Consider the following 27144-nt stretch of genomic DNA (forward strand, 5'->3'; position numbering starts at 1 on the left):
AGCAAGGTTGCCGGTTTGACTACCACATGGAAAAAAAAAAAAAGTAATTGTTGATAGATATGTATTATAGTTATTGCCATTTATATATTCATATATATATATATATATATATATATATATATATATATATATATATATATATATTGTCTTAAAGAAGTCCCTGTGACATTTCTTGTAAATCCCTTAGCTTTTTTTTGTCAGGGAAGCTCTTTATCTGTCCTTTCATTCTAAATGATAGCATTGCTGGATAGAGTAATCTTGGTAGTAGATCCTTGCTTTTCATCACTTTGAATATTTTCTGTCAATCCTTCTGACCTTCAAAGTTTCTGTTGAGAAATCAGCTGACAGTTTTACGGGAGCTCCCCTGTAGGAAGCTAACTGCTTTTCTCTTGCTGATTTTAAGATTCTCTCTGTCTTTAACCTTTGACATTTTAATTATGATGTGTCTTGGTGTGAGAGTCTAATTTGGGACTGTCTGCACTTCCTGAGCTTGTATATCTATTTCTTTCACCAGATTAGGGAAGTTTCCCATCATCATTTTTTCAAATAGGTTTTCAATTCCTTGCTCACTCTTTTCTCTTTTTGGTACCCCTGTGATGGGAATATTGTTACACTTGATGTTGTCCCAGAGGCCCCTTAAACTGTTTTCATTTTTTTTAATTCTTTTTTCATTTTGTTGTTCCAATTGGGTATTTTCTGCTACCTTATCTTCTAAATTGTTGATTTGATTGTCTGCTTCATCTATTCTACTGTTGATTCCCTGTAATGCATTCTTCATTTCAGTTATTATAGTATTTATTTCTAACTGCTTCTTTTTCATGTTTTCTATTTTTTTTGTTGATGTTCTCCCTGAGATCACTGAGCATTCTTATAACCAGTGTTTTGAACTCTGTCCTGTAGATTTTTTGTCTCCACTTTGTGTAGTTCTTTTTCTGAAGCTTTGTTCTCTTCTTGCACCTGGGACATATTTCTTTGTCTCCCCATTTTGGCTGCCTCCCTGTATTTGTTTCTATGTATTAGGTAAGGAGGCTATTCCTCCTGGTTAGTAGAGTGGCTTTATGTAGTAGGGGTCCTGTGGGGCCCAGTGGTGCAAACTCTCTGGTGACCAGAACTGAGTGCTCCAGTTGTGTCTTTTGTGTGGGTTGTGTGTACACTCCTATTATAGTTGAGCCTTGGTTGCTATTTGCACATCAATAGGAGGGATTGACCTTCAGGCTCATTGGTTGTGAGGACTGGCCATGACAGACGTGGAGGAGCTGGTGTGCAGGAGCTGACCCTACAGAGCAAGGTTTGCTTTAGCAGGGCTCTGGTGCCTGCCCAGTCTGCCCTCTGGGTGTGCCATTCTCAGGAGGTGGCCAAGTGATGCTCTGGCTTGGTTTGAAGCTGGCCACTGGGCATGCCAGCCCCAGGGCCTACTGGAAGTGAAACCACTGCAGGCCAGGTTCAGCCATAGCCTGTGCCCTGCCCAGGGCCTCCTGGCATGAGTCCCAAAGCAATTCACAGATGGACATCACATATACTGTGCTTGAAGTTGTCTCAAGAAGCCAAGCCATGAACCAAGGCTGGCTGTCACTAGTTCCAGGCTTAGGGCTGCTTTGTCAGAAGTATGGGATACACCAAAGCCAGATGCTGCTTGTTTGGGTTTTGTGAACCTTTGAGAGATTTTAGGAAAGTCTGTAGCATGAACCAAAGCAGGCCATTTGTTCAGAAAAGCCACTGGAAGCGTCTTGGGTGTACCAGGAAGTTGGTTGAGGCAGGGTCTCAGAATCCCCAGGGCAGAGAGAACAAACTGTGTTAGCCAGCTTGATGGAGACATGGATATGGCGGCCACCTGCATCTGCACTCTGGGAGGAGGGCAAGCTCAACAAAGAAACAATAGCTTCTGACAGCCCCTCCATCCAAGAGAATTCAGCCCCTCCAGCTTTCACCCTGAAGCCAGGCAATTCAGTTCCTCCCCATATGTCCCTGGCACCTTTTGAACTTCTGTGCCAGTGCTGGAGCTCAGAGTGAGTGAGTCTGTTAGCGAGTAAGTCCATGTGTGGGCCCTTTAAGAGGGCCACCTGGGACTCTAGATGCCCTTCATCTCACTCAGCCACAATCTTCACTGGTTTTCACAGCCAGAAATTATGGGGACTTCTCTCCCTGACACTGAGACCCTGGGCTAGGGAACCTGGTGTGGAGCTGGTTTCCTCTTGGGGGCAAGAAACTCCACAACCAAGACATCCCTCCCTATTTTTAATGGTCTCACATGGATGTGAGACCATCCCATTCCTTATCTCTGACCCTCCTACCAGTTTCAAGGTGGCTTCTTCTGTATGTCCTTATTTGTATGGCCTGGGTTCAGTGAGTCTTCAAGTAATCCTCAATGACTATTGTTCTGGAGTTTACTTGTAATTTTGATGTGGTCCTGAGAGGAGGTAAGTACAGCGGTTACCTACTCTGCCATCTTGACCCTAGACTTTCTTGTGTATTCCATTTATCTACATGTCTTTTTATGCATTGTTATTATATTATTGCAGTTATTATAACTCTCTATTTTAAGATATGGGAGGGCTTACGACTTGTTAGTCTTCTTTTCCCAAAATTTTTTTGAATATTTTTTTCTATTTTTCATGTGACTCCACCTTTCCAGTTTATTAAAAGCAAATGAACAAATAAATAATACTCTCATTGTGTTTATCGGTGTAGAATTAAGTTTATTGTGTACGTTAGGAACAGCTGACATCTTTATAATATTAATCTTCCTATTTAAGAAAATGTATGCATTCCTTGTGTGCAGATTTTGAATGTTTCTTGTTAAACTTATTTTTATAAATTTTGTCAGTTATTGTAAATGTGATCTTGTCTTCCATTATCCTTCAATTGGCTACTTTATGTCCTTGTGAAAGCTGTTAATTGCTGTTCATTATTGTACTCAGCCATTTATAAATACCACTATTGTTCGTTATAATTTTTCAGTTGATTCTTTTGTATATTCATGTAAGAAGCACAACATTTGCAAGTAATGATAATTTTATGTTCTCTTTCAAATATATTGATTCATTTCTTCTCCTTTTTAATTGCATTGGCAAGTACTTTCAGAACCATGTTAAAAAAATTAGTAGTGACAGTGGACACTCTGGCTCTGTTGTTGACATTAATGGGGATTTTCCCAGTGTGTTTTCATTAAGCATGATGCTGGCTTTTAGATAGTAACTATTAGTTTAAAACACAGTCATACAGTTCCTAGTTTATTGAGTTTTTTTTAAATACTTCATTGGTGTGGTTACATTATTTGCCTTATTTGTGCTCCTCCAGGTGAGTTATATTAACAGTTGCTAATGTTAAATCATTTTCCTATTCCTGGAATACACCAGCACTACTATCCCAACCATGCTCAGTCATTGTCCGGGGGCAGCCTTGAAAAAGGAAACATGCTTTAGGTATAAACACGATAGTGAATCTGAAGGGGTTGGCAACTGGAGTCTGTCTGTCATCAACTGAACTCCTCACAGCAGGTCCTCTCGAAGGAGATTTGAGCAGCACATTTCTGCAGCTACCACATGAGTCAACGAAGGACTAGAAGTCAGAAAACTTGAGCTCCACATTTTCCAACCAGCTGTCCACATTTTCTTGGACAAGTAATGCTCTCTGAATATCACCATTTTCCTTGCTTGATAAAGGTAAACATAATAACAGAGCACATGCATTTAAGGTACTTGGAAGAGATTCTGGCACATAACATTCAATAAATATTAGTTGTACTTATCATTGTTATTATTAAAAACCCTTTCAGGGAGAAGCCCAGAACCTGGAAAGTAGGAATAGCTACCATTTATTGAGCATTTACTATATGCTGGGCAGTCTGTGTGGGCAAAGGAGACAGAGGATCAGAAGGGCAGAGAGGAGGAAAAAGGAAGATATTGTGGCACTTAATGATTCTTACCACCTTTAAAGGAAGAGATTCTCTAGTATTTAGAATTTTCTAGAACACAAAGAGATTTATGAGGAAGAAACAACATTAGCCAAAAAAATTCCTTTCTAGGTGTTTAGTTTACTGAAAAAGCAAGATAGCAAGTATTGAGGGTGGCCAATGTTCAGAATAGTGGGAGCTTGGCTAGAGCTTTCATTTGCCTCTATCTGCTGGGTACCCCTGGTGAAAAAAATGGATGAAGGAAGATGCACAGTAGCAACAAATAAAAACAGAACAAGGATTTTGCCCCTGCAAAATAGCTTCTGACCCTGCACCCTCCACTTACTAAATCTGAAGAAAATCTTTGACTTTCTGGTCCTCATCTTTAAATGGATTGTTCTGAGGAATCAATGAGGTCATTATAATGCATGTAAAACACTTGACAAAGAATCGTTGTCTAATAAGCATAGTTATTATTATTACTATTATTATTATTATTAATTATTATTATTATAGTATAACTCATATTTTACAATGACCTAAATTTTACTTATAAAACTACTATCCTAACCCTAACACTAACTCTAACCCTAATGATGCTCATTTTTAGTAAGTATTGGTAACCACCAAAAATATTTTTCATGAATTTTCATTTTAGAACTCTTAGAAAAAAATCATATATACTACAATGTTTTTTGACACTTACACAGGCTCTAATTATAGTTTGATCTTGAACTAAAAAATTTCAAAGGGATATTTTCATTTTTGAAATAAATTCATCCTCTATGGTCAAGCTAGCTGAAAAGATCCTTTTAAAATCAATAATCACCAAAAGCTACTCCCTTTCCAACTCCTAAGTCACATGTAATAGTTGAAAATATGAGAACCTAAGCCACAAATATCCAGTCATTATATTAACATGGTCTTTTATGTAAACGTGAATCAACATATACCCAACAGACAATAATCATCAATTGGAGAGATGGAAGTTCTATTTCAATGGGTGAAGTATGCATGCTTTTGAAAAACTCTGGGTTAGCATGAACCTTTTTTTGTTTTAATCTAAGGAGAGGTTAAAATAGCAAAGATCAGGTTAAAAGTTTGCATGAGAATGTACACCAACTCTTTAAAAGGCGAAGACCACAGTTAGACAGTTTTTAGAGAGAAAACATTTATTGTGCAGCCTTGTAATTGTTTCCATTCACATGGAACAACTCCAGCTGCTTTCAAAAATCAACAAATGATAAGCAGAAGGAAGATGGGAAGAAACAACATTTTTGTTCTGTCCAACTGATAAACACTGGGTTTCGTATATAGTATGTTAAGCATAATTAAGCACAGAATTAACATCATTTGCAATGCAATAAAATAAGACAGCTGAGACAAATGCAAAAAGGTCTCCAACACATTGCATTGATGATCTAAATTGACACTGCCAAGTTATATATTTACAAAAAATATGCACAAAGGGTCAAACAATTAAACTTTTTCTGGATGTATGTTCATAGGCTGTGGCTAAAGGTCTGAAGCAATTTATATCCTGTTATTCATCAAGTTTGATAAATCCTAACCTTCCATGAACCATGCCTCTCACAGTGTATCTAATTACCCAGAATGGATCCAAAAAGAGTCCTAACCATGCATTTTAATACTTAAAGCATCCTGGGCAAGAGATACATTTTTTCCTTAGTAAAACTTTGGGGATACAAATTTACAAAAGAAGTCAAAAACAAATTAAACAAATTATTGAACTTGTTCAATGTTTTAAATACTAGGCACTTGAAATGTGTCATTCATTCACTCAACTAACTCATGCTCTTTAGTAAACTGAGCTCATTCTCTTTGATAAGCAAGTACTCTATTAGGCATTAAAGATATAAGGATTATAAGGACATCACAGTATAGTGGGGGAGACAGGCATATTTCAATTTCAATACAATTAGAAATTCAGTGATAGCATAGGGTCTTGGTGTGGAGTGGGAGTAAGGGGGTAGGGGGTTCCCAGAGACAAAACATTTTACATTATGTTATGAAACAAGAGACTCAAGAACAGTTTCTTGGGGCTGGCCTAGTGGCTCAGTTGGTTAAGAGTGCAAGCTCTGAGCAACAGGGTCATTGATTTGATTCCCACATGGGCCAGTGAGCTGCGCCCGAGCTGAGCTGCTGCTGAGCTGACAACAGGTGGCAGGATGGCTCAGCTGGTGAGAGCACATGTTCCTAACAACGTTGCCAGTTGGACTCCTGCATAGGATGGTGGCTACGCCCACCCACAGCTAAGATTGAACATGACATCTTGAGCTGAGCAGCTGTGAGTTGCCAATGGGCTGCGGGATGGCAACTGGACTTGAAGCTAAGCTAGCTGCGCCCGCCACAGCTAAGATTGAAGGATAACAACTTGGCTGTTCCCCTTCCCCAATTCCCCAACACTGTTCCCCTTCCCCAGTTCTCCAATAAAATCTTTAAAAAGAAAAAAAAAAAAAGAATAGTTTCTCAGACGAGGTGATGACCACATTGTGACCGCAAGGATTATTACAAGCTGATTTTCATAACTATCTCTAATAATCCTCATTAGTAGGTAACAATTATTTCCACTTTATAACTGAAGAAATGGATGTACTGACTCAGAGCTTGTTGATAACTGGCAGGATCGTACAGTCATACATTTTCTATTGCTTTTGAAGGCTGAGAAAAATACTCTATATATCTCCAAGATACAAAATGTTTTCTCCATTACTTATATCATCAAACAATCCCACAATGCCATTCTTTTCTTACAATTCTCATTATATTCAGCTAGGAGAATATAATTGGTGGCTTGTGTTTCTGCCATATACTCTTATAAAGTCTCATGAAAACACAAGATATTGCAGTTATCACAGAAGAATAGATGTGAAAACCAACAACTGCTGCCAGGAGGAGAGAAAGCTCTTTTAAGACCTTTATAATAAGTGTCTGGAAATATTTCCTTTAACTGATCAAATAATCTCAGATTTAATCAGAGGCATAGGAAGCAGTCTAAAGATCCTCTGGAACAAGGAGTTTATTTACCTCTCCTCATGATGAAACAAACACAGTAGGAGTTCCTTGATCTTTTGCCTACCTTCTTCAAAGAATTAGGGGGTGGTTTTATTTTCAACCTGTTATATTCTCCAATTGAAAGAGACCATGTAAGAGCTTCAGGAATTTGGGAGCCATTCTAAGTAAGAAACACTTCTCTTATGTGTCTATTCTGTATTACACAGAACACCACTTCTGTCACTTCTAGTAACCAGTGTGTGTGTGTGTGTGTGTGTGTGTGTGTGTGTGTGTGTGTGTGTGTGTGTCTGTTTTCCCACACCAAGCAATTCTGCAATACCAGCTGGGTGTCTTACACTTTAACCCAATTCTGATACTATTTACCTGGAGGTAGGTCAGATCCCACAGGGTTAGGGCTCATCCTACAATACTGTCCCCTCCCTTCACATTTCAGACACCAATTGGAAGTCCAGGTTGTTACCTGTGCTTCTTACTTATTAACTATAAATCAGAGGTCATCATGACCCCCACCCTCAGGGATTGAATAATTTGCTAGAGCAGCTCACAGAACCAGGAAAACTGTTTATTTACTGTTACTGGTTTATGATAAAAGGATACGATAAAGGATACAGATGAACATGCAGATGGAAGAGATGCACAGGGCAAGATGTGTGAGAAGGGGCATGGAATCTTCATGCTCTATCCCAGCAGACCACATTCCTTGCACCTCCACATGCTCACTAAGCCCACAGCTCTCTGAACCCATACATTAGGGATTCTTATGGAGGTTTTATTACATAGGTATGATTGATCATTAATTCCATTTCCACTCCGTCCCCTCTTTGGAGAATGGAGGGTGGAAATAAAAATACCAAGCTTATAATCACAGCGTGGTCTTGCTGGTGACCAGCCCCCCACGTCCCACCCCATCCAGGAGCCCACCAGAACAGAAGGAAGATACACACACACACACACACACACACACACACACACACACACACACAGTTGACCCCTGAACAACATGGATTTGAATTATGCAGGTCAACAGTAGGCTATTAATACAGTTGGCCATCCACATCTGTGGATTCCCAACTGCAGATCAAAACTATTATTTTTTTTATCCACAGTTGGTTGAATCCACAAATGTGAAACCCATGGACACAAAGCCATAGTTAAATTTGGGGGAAGTTAAATTTTCAACTACACAGAGGTGAAAGCACCCCTAACTCCTCCCACATTGTTCAAGGGTCAACTATATATATATATATATATTTTTTTTAATCTCACACATCCTGATCGCCTATTGCCAGCAATTCATAATACTTCAAATTGATCTATCCATGAAAGCACACTAAAGTATGTCATCAACATCATATCATCATTGAGCCATAAAATAGATTTGGACCGATCCACAATATATTCATTTAAAGATATTTATTGGGCAGCTGGTTAGCTCAGGTGGTTAGAGTGCAGGCTAATAGAACCAAAGTTGCCAGTTCAATTCCCATATGGACCAAGGAGCTGTGCCCTCCACAACTGGATTGAAACAACTACTTGACTTGGAGCTGATGGGTTCTGGAAAAACACACTATTCCCAAATAAAATTTCAAAAAAAAAAGATATTTATTGATGATGTGCTATGTGCCAGGTAGCAATGTGCTACCCAGTAAGGAATTAATATTGAGAAAGCCAAAGTGCCTGACCTTCAGAGCTTGCCATCCATGGTGGGAGACAATTAGAATACAAATGCATAGGCTCCAGGCCACTCACTTTACGCATGTGGGAAAGAGGATAAGAAAATAAGTAGTTTGCCAAACTCTCATTATGCACTGCTGATAAGAGTGCAAATTGGTATAACCTTTTTTGAAAGACAATTTGGGAATGCCTTTTAAAATTAAAAATGTTCTTACTCTTTGAAGCAGCTGTCCTAAACAGGAGTTTATCCTTCAGTTGTATTTGGAGAAGTTCCAAAGATATTTGAAAATATTCTCCCAGTGTTGTTCATATTAGAGAAACACTGGGCACAATCAAAATATCTATCAACAAGTGATTGATTGAATGAACTATAAAATACTGTGTAGCGATTGTGGATCTGACATAATGTAAACATGGAAAGATATCCAAGTTATTGATCTATGACCAAAAGTTGTAAAACAACATGAATAATATGATTCTATCTTTGTTTAAAAAGAAAAAATCACCATAGTAAGTACATGTCTAGAAAAATAAGTATCAGGGAAATGTATACCAAATTATAAACAGTGGTTAATACAATGGCTACAGATAATTTGTATCTTTTATGTTAATATTTCTATAATGTTGGATGAACTTTTTTTTCTAAATAAAGAGTATGTTCAACTAAGTTGTGCTTTATAAACACTGTGCCTTTCAGGAAAAAAGAATGACAATTTTAGGTTTTATACAAGTATTTATAAAAGTTCTTGGAAAATTGTAAAACCTTAAGTAAATTATACAATTATCTATTTGTATAATGATGAATAATATTCCACATTATTTTGAGGTACTCTGAAAGAGAATATGCTTATTCAGAAAAAAAAAGATTTAAAAACCATTAACAATAACATTAAGAATGAGGATGATAACAGTTTCCTAGTTTCTTGCAAGAATTCCTGAACTTTCATTCAGGTCTCTGGAATCCTGGTATAGTTTTCTCTTGATGCAATCAGCTCTTGCCTATGGGTAATCTGTTAAAAGCTTTTGCTCACTGGCAAAATCTCTTCTAAGCAACACTAATTCTCATTACAAAAAATGCAAATATTGGAGTGTGTCTATGAATGGAAAAGAAAACTGCTAATATTGCTAATAAGCACTTGTAATGATATACTGTGAAAACTAAACTTCATACCATTACAAAGTAAAGCTGAAACAACCAGTGACTTCATCTGTCTTTATGGAAGCCTCACAATTATCTAGAACTCATAGTTACCAATGCATTTGGGAGGCATTTTTGTACAAAGTAATCATAATCTTATACAAATAATATATTTAGCTGAAAGAAGATATAATATGAACCCCCCCACCCCTTACCCAAACAGAAAACCCTATCAAATTGAGATTAGAAACTCAGTATGTAAGAATGAGGCACATGATTGGACAATTAAAGTTCCCATACATGTGAGCAAACTGCAGCAGGCTCTGAGCTCACCTGAAGGAGAAAAGTTTTCATGAATAGCAAAATCAAGTGAAAAACTATTCAACAGGGTCTATAATGTATGCTGTGTGCTTTCTTTGAAAATTCACAGAATTCAATAGAAAGAAAGGAAGAAAGAAAAAGAAAGAAAGAAAGAAAAAAAGAAAGAAAGAAAGAAAGAAAGAAAGTAAGAAAGAAAGAAAGAAAGAAAGAAAGAAAGAAAGAAAGAAAGAAAGAAAGAAAGAAAGAACATTCCCAGAATTCACATACCATAAATTGAAAAGTGTAAAATTTGAAGAAATATAAAATTTTTCCTTCTTCAGATTTGGACACTTCAATGCACAGAAGTGAAAAGTGAAGGTATCACTTTATTCAACTCAAGCTTTGAATTGCTCAATGGGTAATTGAGTATGTACAAGAGGCTATTAAGATGGAAATTTCTGCTGAGACTTAAAATAAGACACCTCAGATAGCAGAGGCAGTTGTGAAATAGGCCAGCCTCTAGAATTTGGAATGAAATCTACATAGATATTCCTAAACCTCTCACTTACATGAAAGGTACAAACTGTTACTCTCATATTAAGTCTGGAAAGAGGGCTCCAAGGAACCACTTGGAGAACCTATTCTATGTCCCTGCAGTTTGGGGAACCTATGGGACTAGTGCTGGACTCTCATCTGAGAAATTGAAGTGGGGAGAGAGACACTGTCTACAGGCTGGTGGAAAAGCCAAAGAAGAGAATGTGGTATTAGACAGCCTAAAACCCTAGAATTTTTTTAGGATAAAACATGCAGGGGTGTTTCCTGTGGGCCTGATGTAGACCATGTACAAGAGAGCCAACGTGGGGTTATCTTAGAATCTGTCTAAGAGGGTCATTGGATAATAACAGACCTCAGCAAAGAAGCTGGAGACATCACCAGATTCCATGTGGCTGGAGGAAGGACTAGTGAAGTGAAGATGCATTTGCCCATATCAAAGACTACAGGTGAGAGATCCCTTGTGATGGGGACTCCGAAGCATGACAACACAGAGAATCTATTCTTAGTCAAATACAGAGCCTGAAGCAGAGCATGAACACATGGCAAACTTGCAAAAATATCAAAAGCAGATACACAAAGGAACACCCAGCTGAGTAGGGAGGACAAGAGATAATAAAGATACCAATGTCAAAGTTTTCAAAAGCTGCAGTAAGGAAAACAAAGTTAAATTAAATTAAATCAAATTAAGTTATAAAGGACAACAATATGCTTGAAAATAAATTAGAAGCAGTGACTTAGAAAGAGAACAGGAGTAAACTGAACACACTGTTAAGGAATCTAGAGAAAAACTGACCAGGAAACTTCTTAACAGTTAGAAGGAAAAGAACCAGATGGGGCATAGATGGGGACTTTTTCCATTCCGGAAATGTTGTAGTAAGAGAATCTGGCTACTCTTCTGAAAGATTGAGGATGACAACTGACATATTTCAGTCTGGAGTAAATAACTTGCAAGAAAATAAAAGTAACAAAGTGATACTCTAATGTTACTAAGTTTCTGTGGAGCACACTATGACATCACATTTGCAAATATCGGCAAGAATTTTTTGATGTAATCTACTCGATTTATGGGAGAGACTCATCTTCCAAGTGATCTCAATATCCATGAGTTTTGACCACATGCCAAGATTACCCATATGCTATACAGATAATATAGTGTATGTTCTAACAAGAGCCATTTTAGTACTTTCCAGTAGTTGGAGACACCATTACTTAAAGATGAAGTCTACCATAGGACATTTGACATAACAAAAGGCATGGAGGTTATAGAAATTGATACAGGTTGTTCAACTCACATAATCAGGTCAGGCTCACAGCAGTGACTGCAGTGAGGTATAGAATTCCAGGTGAAAATTTTGAGTGAAGATACTGAAGTGTTCCAAAGGAAACTTGATGGAGCCACTAAATTGGCCAGGGAGTCTAGGAGACACAAAAGTATCTGAGCACCAGGCCTCTTCTCAACATCCTCTGTCTTTTGGATCCTATTAGAGAAAGAAGCATCTTGCTGAAAAAGTGACCAATAATTTTGAAGAACGGCACAGCAACTCCAGGGGCTATTGTAGGTAAAAATAGAATTTAAAAAGTGATGGGTATTTCTATTCTTTCTTCAATTATTGACAACTTTGAATATTTAATAGAAGATACTGATGCAACTAAAAAAACTGACGTTGCTAATAGAAATATAATGATATTTAGAACTAATTGGTTTTCACTATATAATATACACTTTTTCCATTCTTAACTTAGAAAAGAGTTTTAGGGAACATTAAATATTTTAAAACTGTATTTTTAATTAAAGTATGGAATAATCAGTTTTAGTGTCCCAAAGATTGGGCATGTATTAAGTAATAATGTGGAATCTTGAATCATAAAAATATATACATATGTATGTGTATATATTTGGCACACACACGTACACACACACACGCCAAGAAGTAATGACATCTTTGGAATAACTAATGCAACTAATGCCCAAATATTGATTTCTACACATTATTGCTCATAAAGAAAACCTGGTCTCCTTTAAGATTGGCAGATTTCAAATTTATGGCAGAAAGTATATAAAGTCAGTCTGGGATATCTTATGCCAGAGGCAAAGGAGGATTCAAATATTAATAGGGTCATATCAAAAATATACAGCTTAAGAAGTGCTTTACATCGTATCTGGGAGGTTTCGAACTTATGATTACTATAAATAATAATAGGTGAAATTAATTATGGAAAGAAAAACAAGAGAGAGAAAGGAAGGAAAAGCTTTCATTAGTACTGGAGGTGATTATTAAGCTGATTTATTCTGAAAATTGATGGTTAAACAGAGTTAAACATCTACCCTGACTTTTTAGAAGCAATAAAAACTCTGTTTACAGGAAAGTACCAGCTGATAAATATTAAAAAATGATAAAAATAGAAAATCGTCAACCTGTAACATAACATAAAATAATTGATAAGAAGATAATAGTTAATTGATGTTAAAATCTTTAGGTAAAATAGTTTTGGGTAACAGAATATTAGCACTGCACCCCACAGATGACTTGCTCATTACAAATTAAAAACAAATCACCTTTGGGCCCGCCGAATGACGCAATGGTTAAGAGCTGGCTTGGGACGCCAGAGGGCCCCAGTTCGGATCCCACATATGAGGGCCAGTGACACTGCCCTCTACAGCTAAGATGCTGAACAACAGCTCAACCTGGAGCTGGGCTGCCGGGAGTCACTGGCGATGGCGTAGGCTGCAGCCCCTGTGGCAGTGGGTTGCCATGGGCTACCGTATGTAGCCAGCAGCCAGCGTGAGCGGCCAGCAGCCCCAGTGAGCGGCCGTCCAGAAGCCGGCGACTGATCTGCCTCACCCGGGAAGAGCGCAATGATGGTGCCAACTTGGGCCAGTGAAGCAACGTCCTCCACAACTAGACTGAAGACCAAAACGACAGCAACTTGTCTGTTCCCCTTCCCCCAATTCCCCAATAAAAACCTTAAAAAAAAAAAAAAAAACTTTGAGGAAATATATGACTGCTCATTCCAGAAACTTTTAAAAGCCCACCTATGAGAATGTTAGTCAAATAAAAATTTTTTGTCTCCTTTACTTCTCTTCCCTCACTCTGAACCAGTCCCCCAGGGCCAAAAACCCCAGTTAGATAGCTACATAATGGAAAGGTAAAGGCATCATATGAGAAAATAAGCCAACCATGTACCTCTTCTTGACTTCAAGCTTCCTGCCTGAAGCAAACCCTAGGAAGAGAGGAGAGAACCCTCGAATCTAAGTCAAGTTTGAAATTGGTACTATTAAATGGAAGTTGACATTTCAATTTCTGGACTATATTACCTATGAATGACCAAAAATATTTTAGTGCAACCAAAATTTCACTCACGGGAATGGAAAAGAGGAGCTTGAATGAATACATGTAATGGTAATTGAAAAAAAATTAATAAAATAATTAAAGATCAATTATTATTACATCCGGTAGGTTGAGCTTATTCAATGTGCCAGTTGCAACTGAAAGATACAACTGATGTTTCAGCTGTCAAGTAGCCCAAAACACAATAGTTTTTTACTAGATTTATTAAAAAACTCTCTTGTCCTCTTCTTGGCCATGATTCTACTTCCTGGGCTAGCTCAATACAGTTTCTCTAATTAATTCTGTAACAATATAACATATACACAGTGTGATGATGATATACACTAACATGTATTTTAACAAATAGAATTATTAGGTGTTAAAAAATGTATCTTTTGGTTAACATAAAAATTTTGACATTCAAAATTTCCTCAATCAACTTCAAAAAGGAAGAGAGTTTTTCAAGAAATAATGATTACAACAGCATGTGTAAAGTACTATGGAGGGAGAAGTTGGTATAGTGAAAGAACATCTACTGCAGAACAAGGCAGACTTGGATGGAAATCCTGGCTATGATTCCTAAGAAAGTGGCCTTGGGCCAGTTTTCAGTCTGTCTGACTCAGTTAATATCTCTGTAAGCACAACATTCCTTGTTTAGTCCTGTCCTGTCTGGTACTGGTTTGTTATAGACTTTTTTTCTCTGAAATAGTTTTATATTTTTAAGAAAAGGATGTATTTATTACTCCACTGAGCAGTAAAATGAATATATATTTTTCTCATGACCCATCAACCAGCACACAGAGTAAACAATATCATATGCTCCAAGCTAATTTATTTGCTTACTCTGACATGATTTTCTTTCCGCCTTTATTTCATGTTTTGTTGAGCAGTGTGAGCTCTCAATGACTGATGAGCGGCAAGCAAATAGATAAGTGCTGGAGATGTTGCAAGACGCTAAGGCAGAGTTTCACAATAAATATTAAAATGCACATTTTATGGGATGTGAGTACCTTCAGAATGATGGTGGTAACTAATGGTAAAGTTTAACAGTCAGTCAGAGGTTGGTGGAAGCTCTTTGACATGAAGGTCAACTTAATGTTGGCCTTGGAGGAAGTGACCAACAGTTGTTTGTATAGTAGCCTGCACAGATTATGCTTAGAGATACATCACAACTTCTGATTTAAAAAGAAACAAATGGTGATTGTCAATATATGATTTGGGAAAAACATTGCTATGGCCCTTTGCTGTATAGCTCCCATATAGTACAGATTCAGTTAGCTTTTCCATGTCAAATGAGATTACCTTGTTTTAAGTGGGATTTGTTTGCAATAATTCATATAGTGCACTGTTGTATCCATTAAATGAGATAGTCTGTGAAAGTATACAACCTAATGACTGGCACACAGTAGGCTCTCAGCAAAACTCTTCTTTCCTTATAATAAAGGGTTTTGCCAAGAGTTAAGGCAGGGAACAGGGAAATAAAGAGTAAAGAGACCTGGGGCAGCCGGTTAGCTCAGCTGGCTAAAGTGCAGTGCTCACAACACCAAGGTTGCCGATTTGATCCCCACATGGGCCACTGCATTGCACCCTCCACAACTAGATTGAAACATCTACTCAACTTGGAGCTGTTGGGTCCTGGAAAAACACAGTATTCCCAATTAAAAAAAAAAAAAAAGGACCGGCCGAGTGGCGCGTTGGTTAAGAGCTGGCTTGGGCACCAGCTCTGAGTAGCAGGGCCCCAGTTCAGATCCCACATGAGGGCCAGTGACACTGCCCTCTACAGCAAAGATGGTGAACAACAGCTCGACCTGGAGCTGGGCTGCCATGAGTCACCAGCGACAGCGTGGGCTGCAGCCCCTGCTGCAGTGGGCTACCATAAGCTACCATGAGTGGTTGGCAGCCAGCGTGAGCAGCCAGCAGCCAGTGTGAGCTGCCAAGAGCCTCCGTGAGCGGCCATCCAGAGGCCAGCGACCGATCTGCCTCCTTCGGGAAGAGCGCAATGATAATACTAACATGGGCCAGTGAGGCGACGTCCTCCACAACTAGACTGAAGAACAAAAAAACAGCAACTTGTTTGTTTCCCTTCCCTGATTCCCCAACGCTGTTCCTTCCCCCAATTCCCCAATAAAATCTTAAAAAAAAAAAAAAAAGAATAAAGAGGCCTAACTCAATCTAAAGAATCAGATGACACATAAGGTAAATCTTGAAGCATACATAAGAGTATACCAAGTAAATAAGCTGGGTGACTGCATTCAGTGGCGGTAGAATGAAAACATCATGAGCTATGGATGGAGCATGAAAGCACTGGATACGCTGAGGCAACTATGACTAGATCCGAACAGCTGGACAAATGGTGACGGTGTAAGAGACAAGAGGGAAAATAGACTAGGATAAGATGAGGAACATTGGGCCTTAGTCAGAAGGGCTTGAGAAACGGTGAAAATGTGGCAAGTGGGGATGATCGGCTTCCTGTAGGACACTGGCTAGAGCATAGAAAATGTACTGAAGAGGAAAACGTTGGACATTGGGAAGTCTATAATCCAGGCAACCTACAAGAAGGCCCTTATTTAAGGTGGTGAAAGTATTTTGGGGAATAAATAGGTATATAAAAAAGAACACTGGAGGGGAGCCGGTTAGCTCAGGCGGTTAGAGCGCAGGCTCATAACACCAAGGTTGCAGGTTCGATTCCCACATGGGCCAAGGAGCTGCGCCCTCCACAACTAGATTGAAACAACTACTTGACTTGGAGAGATGGGTCCTGGAAAAACACACTGTTCCCCAATAAAATTTCAAAAAAAATTTTAATTAAAAAAAAAAGAACACTGGAAGAGAATCATCATAATTCGGTGACTGATTGTGTATGGAGGATGAGAAAGTGGCCAAGGCTGACCTCAGGCTTCTGGCTCAGTCTACCAAGTTAATGGATGCAGCATCTACTGAGAATGCAGGATGGGCCACATGCATATGGTTGGAACTCACAGAGACATTTGAAGCGGGACATGATCCCCCAGCACATAAGTCATATCTGCCCCATATTGTCTTCTCTGTAATTCCACCTGATCTATCTGCCTTTCTAACTCCTAAGATTTCTAAAGGTTACTCCCGATTTTATCAACTGAATATTTACTCGAATGTAATGTCTATGTATAGGTCTCTAATTGTTGCAGTCTCTGTAGCAGAAAGGTCATTTGCTTATCTGACAGCTATTGCCTCCTTCCCTGTTAACAGAGCACCAGTTTCATTAGGGATGATGATGCTATGTCCTGCCACACGTGATTAATCATGACTGATAAACCAATATGCAGGTCTCACTGTATTTTGCCACATACTTTCCCAAATTTCCATGAAGGTAGCTGTGACTTTTTTCCTGCAATTAATTTATGAAGGAAAATTTACTAGGAGGTTTCTAGGAAATTTTTCCCTCCTGTATTAGTCATGCCATAACAAAATGCCATAGACTGGAAGGCTTAAACAACATAAATTTATATTCTCACAGTTCTGGATGCTAGAAGTCCAAGATCAAGGTGTTGGCTAAGTTGACTTCTGGTGTCAGCTCACAGATGGCCACTTTCTGGCTGTATCCACACATGGAAAGAAAGAAAAAGAGAGATCTTTCACTTTCTCTTTTTTTAAGGCTTCCAATCCTATCAGATCAGGACCCCATTCTTATAACTTTATTTAACCTTAATTATCTCCTAAAAGGCTTATCTCCAAATAAAATCAGGTTGGCACTTAAAGCTTCAACACATTAATTTTGAGGCAACACAACTCAGTCCATAGCAGCTCCCAAACAAGAGAGAAACCCTTTTCCCTTTTCCTAAACTTGTCCTTTTTTATTCCTGAATGCCAATGGTGGGGATGGTGCTTAAAGCTACAGGAGCCTTATTGTCAGCGTAATAAAACAAGTGACAGCCAGTGTGCTCATAATAGCAGAGCAGAAAGACAGAACATCCTGGTTCCGGGATGACCCTGTGAAGCCCCTGCCCCTAACTGGAACCTACCTATCTCCAGCTTGTTGGTTACACTAGATAATGAAAGATGATTGACCAAGCTTCTGTGTATTCTGATATTTACAACTGAAAACTTCCTGAATGATACAGGTGTCTAAATCTATGCCTCCAGCTTTGAAGGCAAGACTCAGGTTCTTGGATTCTTTCCATGTTGGACTTCAACTAACTTATTGACATGATTCAAGTTCCCTTTTCCATGTACATTTCTCTAAATTTACCTTCAGAGGACTGCATGAAAACCTCTGTTCTAGTGGGTCTTAAGCATATTCTGAGGCAGAAATTGGCACCTTTCCAGAGGGAGCATGGGAGATAGTTGGGGTTTTTTCCACAATGGCTGAGACTCGGCAGAGTCAAGCACCTCTATAAATTAACCATGCCCGCTTCCCTACTTTCCAACAATGACTAAATCTATAAGACTAAAATGTATATGGCACTTTTAATGTGCCAACTCTTCTAAGTTTTATCTTCCTAACAACATAATGACATCAGTACTTTTAATTCGTCCATTTTACAATGATAAAATTGAGGCAGAGAGGTTAAGAAAATTGCCTTAGGTCACATAGTTGATAAGTATTAGAGATGAGATTTGAACCTAGTATGTTGAAACTGGGTGCTAAGCCAGATATTGCTCAGATAGTTACAGAAATAGCTTCCCATTTGTATGCTCCAGGTTAGGGGAACCAGTGCAACCAATATTCCCTTTCATCCAAAAATACACACTGAACAGTATCTTATAAGAAAATCCACAGCACACATTCAAAAAACAGAATCAGGGAGCAATTGTACATGGCATTGCTAAATAGGGTAGTCAATTATGACAAACATAATTTGACATTACGTTTCCAATTATTTTGATAAGCTTTCATGGTGCTGCAGCATCATCCTGAGAAGTGCATCTCTTGTAAGAGCAATGTAATGCTCCCTGTTTTTACACTACTCTTGCTATAAATAAATTTGTTTTACGAGGGAACAAAGGGCCGTAGGTATTACCGAGAGACACAGGAAATACAATTGTTAAAGAATAATGAAGTCCAGGGTCAAGTATCCACATATGTGAAGGCAAATATGTCTACTAATTAATTATCTGTGACATTTTTCAGAGTTTTGTAATTATTTTAGAATGTTTCCATAGTCTGTTAATAAAATAATTTGCAGAGTTATAAACAAAAGTGTTCTTCTTAAGAGTCTCAAATTTTATGGACTTAGAAAAAGTACTAAGTATACACCAAGAAACCAGAGAAACTAGTTTTATTCTAGACCAACAATATCACATTTGGAAACTCAGTGGTTTTCTGATCTGGAAAGTTCAGATAATGATTCAGCTTCTGAATAATAACAGGAGTCAATTGGTGGTCAGTAAATGTCAGGGGTTGCATAGTGACCCATATGATAAATTGGAAAAATTTAGTGTGCATACAGGTATGTCCTTTCTTCCAGCTTTGGTCTGTGTGCTGTTTTCTAGTTCCAGACTGTTGGACCTTAAAAAAATCCTCCTTGGGCTGGCCAAGAGGCACATTGGTTAGGAGTTGGCTTGGGACGCCAGTTCTGAGCAGCAGGGCCCAGATTCGGATACCACATGCAGGCCAGTGATGCTGCACCCTCCACAGCTAAGATGGGGAACACAGCTCAACCTGGAACTGGGCTGCCGTGAGTGAGTGGCCGGCGATGGCATAGGCTGCAGTGGGGCTGGACAACAGCGGGCATGTGCTTTCGTGAGCTGCCAAGAGCCACCGTGAGCTGCCATCCAATGGTCAGTGAGCGACTGCCTCACCCAGGAAGAGTGCAATGATAATACCAACATGGGCCAGTGAAGCGATGTCCTCCACAACTAGACTGAAAAACAAAAAGGACAGCAACTTGTCTATTCCCCTTTGCCGATTCCCCAATGCAGTTCCTCTCCCTCAATTCCCCAATAAAAATCTTAAAAAAAAAAAAAAAAGAAAAATGGAAAGAAACCTTCTTAAAAGGAATGCAAAGACTTTATTCCATTATGCATATTAGGGACAAAAAGAAGCTCCAGTGGGGGCCGGCTGAATGGCTCAGTTGGTTAAGAGCTCGCTCAAGAGCTTGAGCTCTGAGCAACAGCAGTTCGAGTCCAGCCCGAGCTGAGCAGCCGCTGAGCTGCCAACAGGTAGCAGGATGGCTCAGCTAAAAAAAAAAACAAAAAAAAAACAAAAAGAAGCTCCAGTGGGCAAAACTTCAAAGTATTTCCTGAAGATAGTAATGAGTTTTTAATCCCTCTATCATGACTTTTGGAATAGAGGTGCACCCACACAATTGCAAAGAGCTTTGGTTCTGTGAAATGAGGCCAGTAGGCTCAAGAGCCATTGGTTATGGGGCAGAAAAATGAGTGCTGCCTCTGATCCTGAATCCTAGGCAATGATGAAATTCCTTCACTGACTTTCATCTACTTTATAGCTGACTCTGCTAGTCTTATTCAATGTTCATTTTCCACATCAAATATTCCAAGAATATTTATGACAGCAAGGTGTCCCACTAGAGAATGGACATTCTTGGCCTCCCTTGCAGCTATAAGTGGCCACGTGTATTGATCAATGACACATAAGTAGAAATCTCTTGGGGGTTTCCAGGGAAATTTTGTTTTTCTGACATAGGCATGACTCTGCCTTCCTGTTGTCCTCTTTGCTTCTTTGTTCTGACTAGAATACAGGTATGAAGTTAAAACTGTGACAATGAAGTAATTCTGGGGTAAAGCTGTTTACTGGTCTGTGTTACTATCGTCCTGTGTTAACTCTTCTATGATAGAACTAGACACAGTTTTCTAGGCATGGTGAAACTTTATTTATAGGTAACCTCTGCTGGATGACTTTTTCTTCATTAAAAATTAATTCCATTAACATAACAGCTATAAAATTACAAAGCTCCTCAGAGAAAGAACGATTTTCTCAAAGGCCTTTTAGTAAAATAAAACACATTTTCCTACAACAGCCTTGACTATAACCCACAACACCTGTTTATTATGAACCAGATTGGATGAAAATGTGAACTCTGAGTTGACCACCAAGAGACAACTGAAAATAGCCCTGATATTCACCAGTTACCATTTATTATGACCCAGGTACCATAACCTCTCAGTTATGGTCACATCATCACCTTCTGAGATTACATCAATTGACATGTGATTATTTTTATAAAGGTTAATTAAATACAAAATTCTCAACCTTTCCACCAATTCTTTTTAAAACTTTCTCACATCGAAGCAAGGGTTTTGGCATCAACACTGAGAAACCAGTGTTGAAGGCTGAATTGTTTATTTTAATAACATTGTTTGACCTCTCTTCTGCCTAATTTCACTCTTTTTAATGTATTTAAATTTTAGCGCCAAATACTCCCATATGGTTTATTATGAAAAGCAGTAATCATTTGACCTCTCTCCTCCTCCATCCTCTTCCACAGAGGAAACCATTTCTAACTTTTTGGGCTTTTTCTTTTAGCATTTAACACATGTCTAAATAATATATTTATAATGCTAGTTAATAGTTTTTCAGTTTTAGTAATTATTTATTAAATTTTCTTTGTAGGACATGAGAACTTAACTCCTTTTCATACTTATTCCTCCCCAAAGCACACACTTTTCCTTTTTATCCTTCCAATAGAGATAAAACATAATTTTAAATATTCAGTATTCACGTTACTATGATTATGTAAACACTATCCACACCTAGGCCATGATGTTTTTCTGTTTTTTTAAAGATTTTTTATTGGGGAATTGGGAGATGGGAACAGCGTTGGGGAATTGGGGGAAGGGGAACAGACAAGTTGCTGTCCTTTTGTTCTTCAGCCTAGTTGTGGAGGATGTTGCTTCACTGGCCCAAGTTGGCACCATCATTGCACTCTTCCCGGGCAAGGCAGATCAGTCGCCGGTTTCTGGAGGGCCACTCATGGTGGCTGCTGGCCACTCACGCTGGCTGCTGGCTACACACGGTAGCCCATGGCAACCTACTGCAGCAGGGGCTGTAGCCTACGCTGTCGCCGGCGACTCACGGCAGCTTAGCTCCAGATTGAGCTGTTGTTCAGCATCTTAGCTGTAGAGGGCAGTGTCACTGGCCCTCATATGTGGGATCCGAACTGGGGCCCTCTGGTGTCCCAAGCCAGTTCTTAACCAATGTGCCACTCGGCCGGCCCTGATGTTTTTCTTTTTGCATAACTAAATTTTACCTATATTTAATAACCATCCCTTTTTCATTAACCTGGATTTCTATGTACCTATCAGACTCAATTACACTGGCAGAAGTACATTCTACCAGATTCATCTTCTTGCAGCACTCTGCAAGGGGAGAAGAAAGGATGGCTCCAATAAAATGTCATTTTGCCTAAAACTTGACCCCTTAGGGGCCGGCCGAGTGGCTCAGCTGGTTAAGAGCTCGCTTGGGAGCACCAGCTCTGAGCAGCAGGGCTGCGGTTCGGATCCCACATTGAGGGCCAGTGACGCTCGCCCTCTACAGCTAAGATGGTTCGCATCCCACATTGAGGGCCAGTGACGCTCGCCCTCTACTGCTAAGATGATGAACAACAGCTCGACCTGGAGCTGGGCTGCTGTGAGTCACTGGCGACGGTGTAGGCTGCAGTGGGGCTGCAGTGGGCTGCCGTGAGCTACGTGAGTGGCCGGCAGCCAGCGTGAGTGGCCAGCAGCCTGTGTGAGCTGCCAGGAGCTGCTGTGAGCGGCTGACCAATGACCAGCGACTGATTGCCTCACCGGGGAAGAGCACAATGATCATACCAATATGGGCCAGTGAAGCGACGTCCTCCACAACTAGACTGAAGAACAAAACAGCAATTTGTCTGTTCCCCTTCCCCAATTCCCCAACGCTGTTCCCCTCCCCCAATTCCCCAATAAAAACATCTTTAAAAACAAAAACAAACAAAAAAAAACTTGACCCCTTTGGTGGAGGTAGGGATGTACTGTCACTTTAGTTTGACTTGTTATGCAAACACACACGCATACACACATGCCCTTATAGGATGCTTATCTGTGGCACAAACTCTGATCCAATCTGGAACACTCCATCTCTGGGCCTGCCGCCCAGCCATCATCACAGCATCTCCCTTACCCATTTTCCAGAGGATTTCCTTTCCCTCTCACTTGTTGGAGTTCCTAAATCTCATATTTTTCTTATCAGTTTATTTTCTCCTTTTGGCTTAGTACATTTTTTCCCATAGTTTCCTGAGAAGTGGTATACTATAAGTCAATTTTGTAAAAATACTCATTTCTGGAAATGAATGCCTTATTTGTTCACTAGATGAATCTCCACTTATCTCTCAAGACAGGTCAATTTTACATCCTCCAGAAACTTTTCCAACTGCCACAAGCAAAATTAAGCTTTTCTACCTGTGCACTTATCTAACACTTTATTTATTAATTTATTCATTCATCCATCCATTCACTCATTTATTCATGTAGCCAGAAAATATTTATTGAGTGCTCTCATGGGCTAGGCACTGGGATAAGCAAAAAGACAGAGAAAATAAACTTGATATGCATTTGTTTATTCAGTTGAGGCCAGGAAAAAAGAGACTGAAAAAGAGAGGCGAACGAGAAAGGAGGCCAATCAGTCAAGGATGATGTTGCAAAGAAAGGGAAGAGCGTTTCATGAAGAAAAAGATAACCAGCTTTGTTAGATGATGTTGAGAAATATAGGAAGATAAGAACCAGAAATCTATTGGGTTGTCGGAAAAGTCATGAAGTATTTTTTCTGTTTTTCATTGCAAAAATGCATCATGACTTTTCCGACAACCCAATATATTGAAGATGGCGACAAAGACATCGCTGGTGACTTTGACAAAGGCAGTTTCTGTGGACTATCAAGCAAGAATCCTGACTGGACTGAAGTGAGGTGAAAGGAGGAGTCAAGGAAGTAGAGATAGTAACTTTAGCGAATTTTTTCTAGCAAGGGGAGCAGTGAAATGGGGTGGTATCTGAAGAGGAATGTGCAGGTGAGAGGGTTTTAAATCATGAAAGGATCTGTGGTTTGAGGAATGCTCCTGAAACTGACCTGACAGAGCCAAGAGAGGCTGGTGTGTAAGAAAGAGGGGGTGGGCCCAAAGAATCTTCTAGCTCTTGGTCTCTGTCACTCTCTGTTTAACCTTATCTTTCTCTGGATGATTTTTTTTTTATTTTGTTCATTGTTCCAAATGAATGATGAATGGAACATTTAATAGACTACTCAAAATCTAAATTAGGTTCATTTGGGGTGTATGGTCACTTTAGTTTTACTCGTTACACAAACACACACCCATACAAACACGCTATTATATGATGCTTATGTGTGGCACAAACTCTGATATTATTGGGTCTTTGGAAAAGTCATGACATGTGTTTGCAACAGATGGCGCTAGTTCATTTTTGGGAGTACTATTGTCCTTCGCATCTGTTATTGCTATGTCATTTGACAGCTGACAGTTCTGGCTTCATTCTAAAAAAAATTGAGCAATTTGGTTGAGTTTTGGAGATTTTACAGCAAGTTGAAGATGGAAGACCAAACTGTGCATTTTTGCCATATTTTACTGTTTTACTTTCGTAAAGGGAAGAACGCGCATCAAGCTTGTGAAAGGTTGCTGAGTTTACAATGATAATGTTCTACAAGAATGTCAGTGCTAATGATGATTCACGAAATTCCGTGCTGGTGATTTTGATCAACGATGCTCCTCAGTCAGGGAGGCCCACTGAGGTTGATGATGACAAAATAGAACATTGATTGAGTCAAACCCACGTTACATGACACGAGAGATTGCAGAAACATTGAACATCCACCATTCAAGCATTCACGACCACCTGAAGAAGCTGGGATACGTAAGCAAGCTTGATATTTGAGTTCTGCATGAACTCAAAGAAGTTCATTTGACAGCACATATAAACATCTGCAATATTCTCATTAAACGTGAGGAAAATGATCCTTTTTTGAAGCGACTGATAACTGGTGATGAGAAGTGGATTGTTTACAACAATGTGGTGTGGAAACAGTCTTGATCCCGATGTGACGATTCGCCTCAAACGACATTGAAAGCAGACATTCATCAGAGGAAGGTTATGCTCTCAGTGTGGTGGGATTTTAAAGGTATCGTGTTTTTCAAGCTCATACCAAGGAACCAAACAATCAATTCAAATGTGTAATGTCGGCAATTGGACAGTTTGAACGAATCCATCATCCAGAAACATCCAGAGCTTGTTAATTGTAACGGAGTTGTGTCCCATCATGACAATGTGAGACCACACACAAGTTTGATCACCCATGAAAAATTATTAGAGCTTGGATGAAATGTGTTGTCACACCCACCATACTCGCCTGACCTTGAGCCATCAGACTTCCACTTGTTTCGCTCTCTTCAAAACTCTTTGCGTGGTATAACGTTCAATTCAGATGAGGCTGTAAATCAGCACCTTGTTCAGTTTTCTGCAAATAAAGACAGGTTCTTGTATGAACGAGGAATTATGAAGCTCACTGAAAGTTGGCAAAAGGTTATCGAACAAAATGGGCAATATATCATTGATTGATCTTTGTTCTTTATATAAATAAATGACCTTTGAAAAACACAGACAAAATGCATCATGACTTTTCTGATGACCCAATAGAATGTTAGGTGCTTTTTAATGTTTGGGTTTTCATTTTAAAGTACTAGGCCAAATATAATTTTCTGTGAAAAATATTTATTAGCTATTTCTAAAATCTTTATAAATTTTGCATATGCAATGAAAGTTAACTTTTCAGTTTATTACTTTTAATTACAGCTGAAGAAAATTGCAAAACCAGGACGGTTTCCTGCAGTTCAGATCCTTCGCTTGTGGAAAACCTACTTGTCACATCCCTGCACTTTGCCTGCCTTTGGGAGTCTGTTTCAGGGTGCCCTCTTAGGTTCTCAACCCTGTTCTATGGTTCACTGCAATTCTATCTCCTTCCAAAGTACTCCATTTTTTCCTAATAAACAAAAAAGATAAATTAAGAATAGCTAATTAACAACAGCAGACAATTTAATGTTTGAAAATCTGAGAGGGGCAAAGTTTGAACAAAAGAAAGAATGTAGGATTTTTCAGTGACATATTTAAACACAACTTAAATGCAAAAAAATAAAGCTTTATAATGTTGCCATAAACAAAAAGACTACAACAAATACATGAGATAAGGAATGAGCACCTGACTCCCAGTCAAACCAGTGTCCTACAGACTTGCTTCCTAAATAGTCAATGCATCACATTAGCAATACTGGCAAATTAAAATGAATTCAGTTTACTTATTTTAAATAATCTTTCTTATCTCTAGACTATTATGGAGTGCTCAGTTAAACACCCTTTAAGAAGGTCAAGTACAAAAATAGTTGAATTCTTCTATGACAATGATGAATATGACAAAGACAATTAGAGTATTAGAATATCAAATATTATACATAAAAGGAATCAGAAATAATCTCAGTCTAATCTCTTAAATTACATTGAGGAAAACTTAGTGTTAAGAATTGTGAAAGGTTTGTGATTTTGCTCTTCTTTCAAGCTAGTACATTAGTTTGCCCACAGTGTCGTATATGCTGGCAGAAGACATGAGACTCCTAGGTCAGAGACAGAGGACTCTGGTATACAGGACATAGTCAGGCAACATGAGTTCCATGTTCAAAGTGGTTTCCATTGCTCTCAAGTCCTATCTGGGCGTTAGGATGTGAGTCCAGGTGGATGCTGGACATATAGTGGATTTGTGTCACAGCTGAGGAATTTTGAATTTAGGAAACACTCAATTTTATAGGAAGGATGCTAGCAAACCTGCCTAATGTGTTTTGAGAGGGAAAATTATCTGTATCACCCTGGTCAGGAAATGAATCTGTTATCTGCTTCAGAGAGAAACATTACATCTAAAAACATTTGTGCAAACAGAAAAAAGATGTCAATGCCTCTTTCTCAGAAGATATATAGAAATGTGAGAGACATAAAGAATTGTCTCTCAACATTGAGATTTAGTGAGAATAGATTATTTAGGATCACCAACTGAAGTGCTGAGCTCTTAGTAAGTACAATAAAATATGGTACAGGGCCGGCCGAGTGGCTCAGTTCGTTAAGAGTTCGCTCAAGAGTTTGAGCTCTGAAGGGCCGGCCAAGTGGTGCGTTGGTTAAGAGCTGGCTTGGGACGCCAGAGGGCCCCGGTTCGGATCCCACATATGAGGGACAGTGACACTGCCCTCTACAGCTAAGATGCTGAACAACAGCTC

Source organism: Hipposideros armiger, unplaced genomic scaffold, assembly GCF_001890085.2.
Source record: "Hipposideros armiger isolate ML-2016 unplaced genomic scaffold, ASM189008v1 scaffold_154, whole genome shotgun sequence".
Taxonomy (NCBI): Eukaryota; Metazoa; Chordata; class Mammalia; order Chiroptera; family Hipposideridae; genus Hipposideros; species Hipposideros armiger.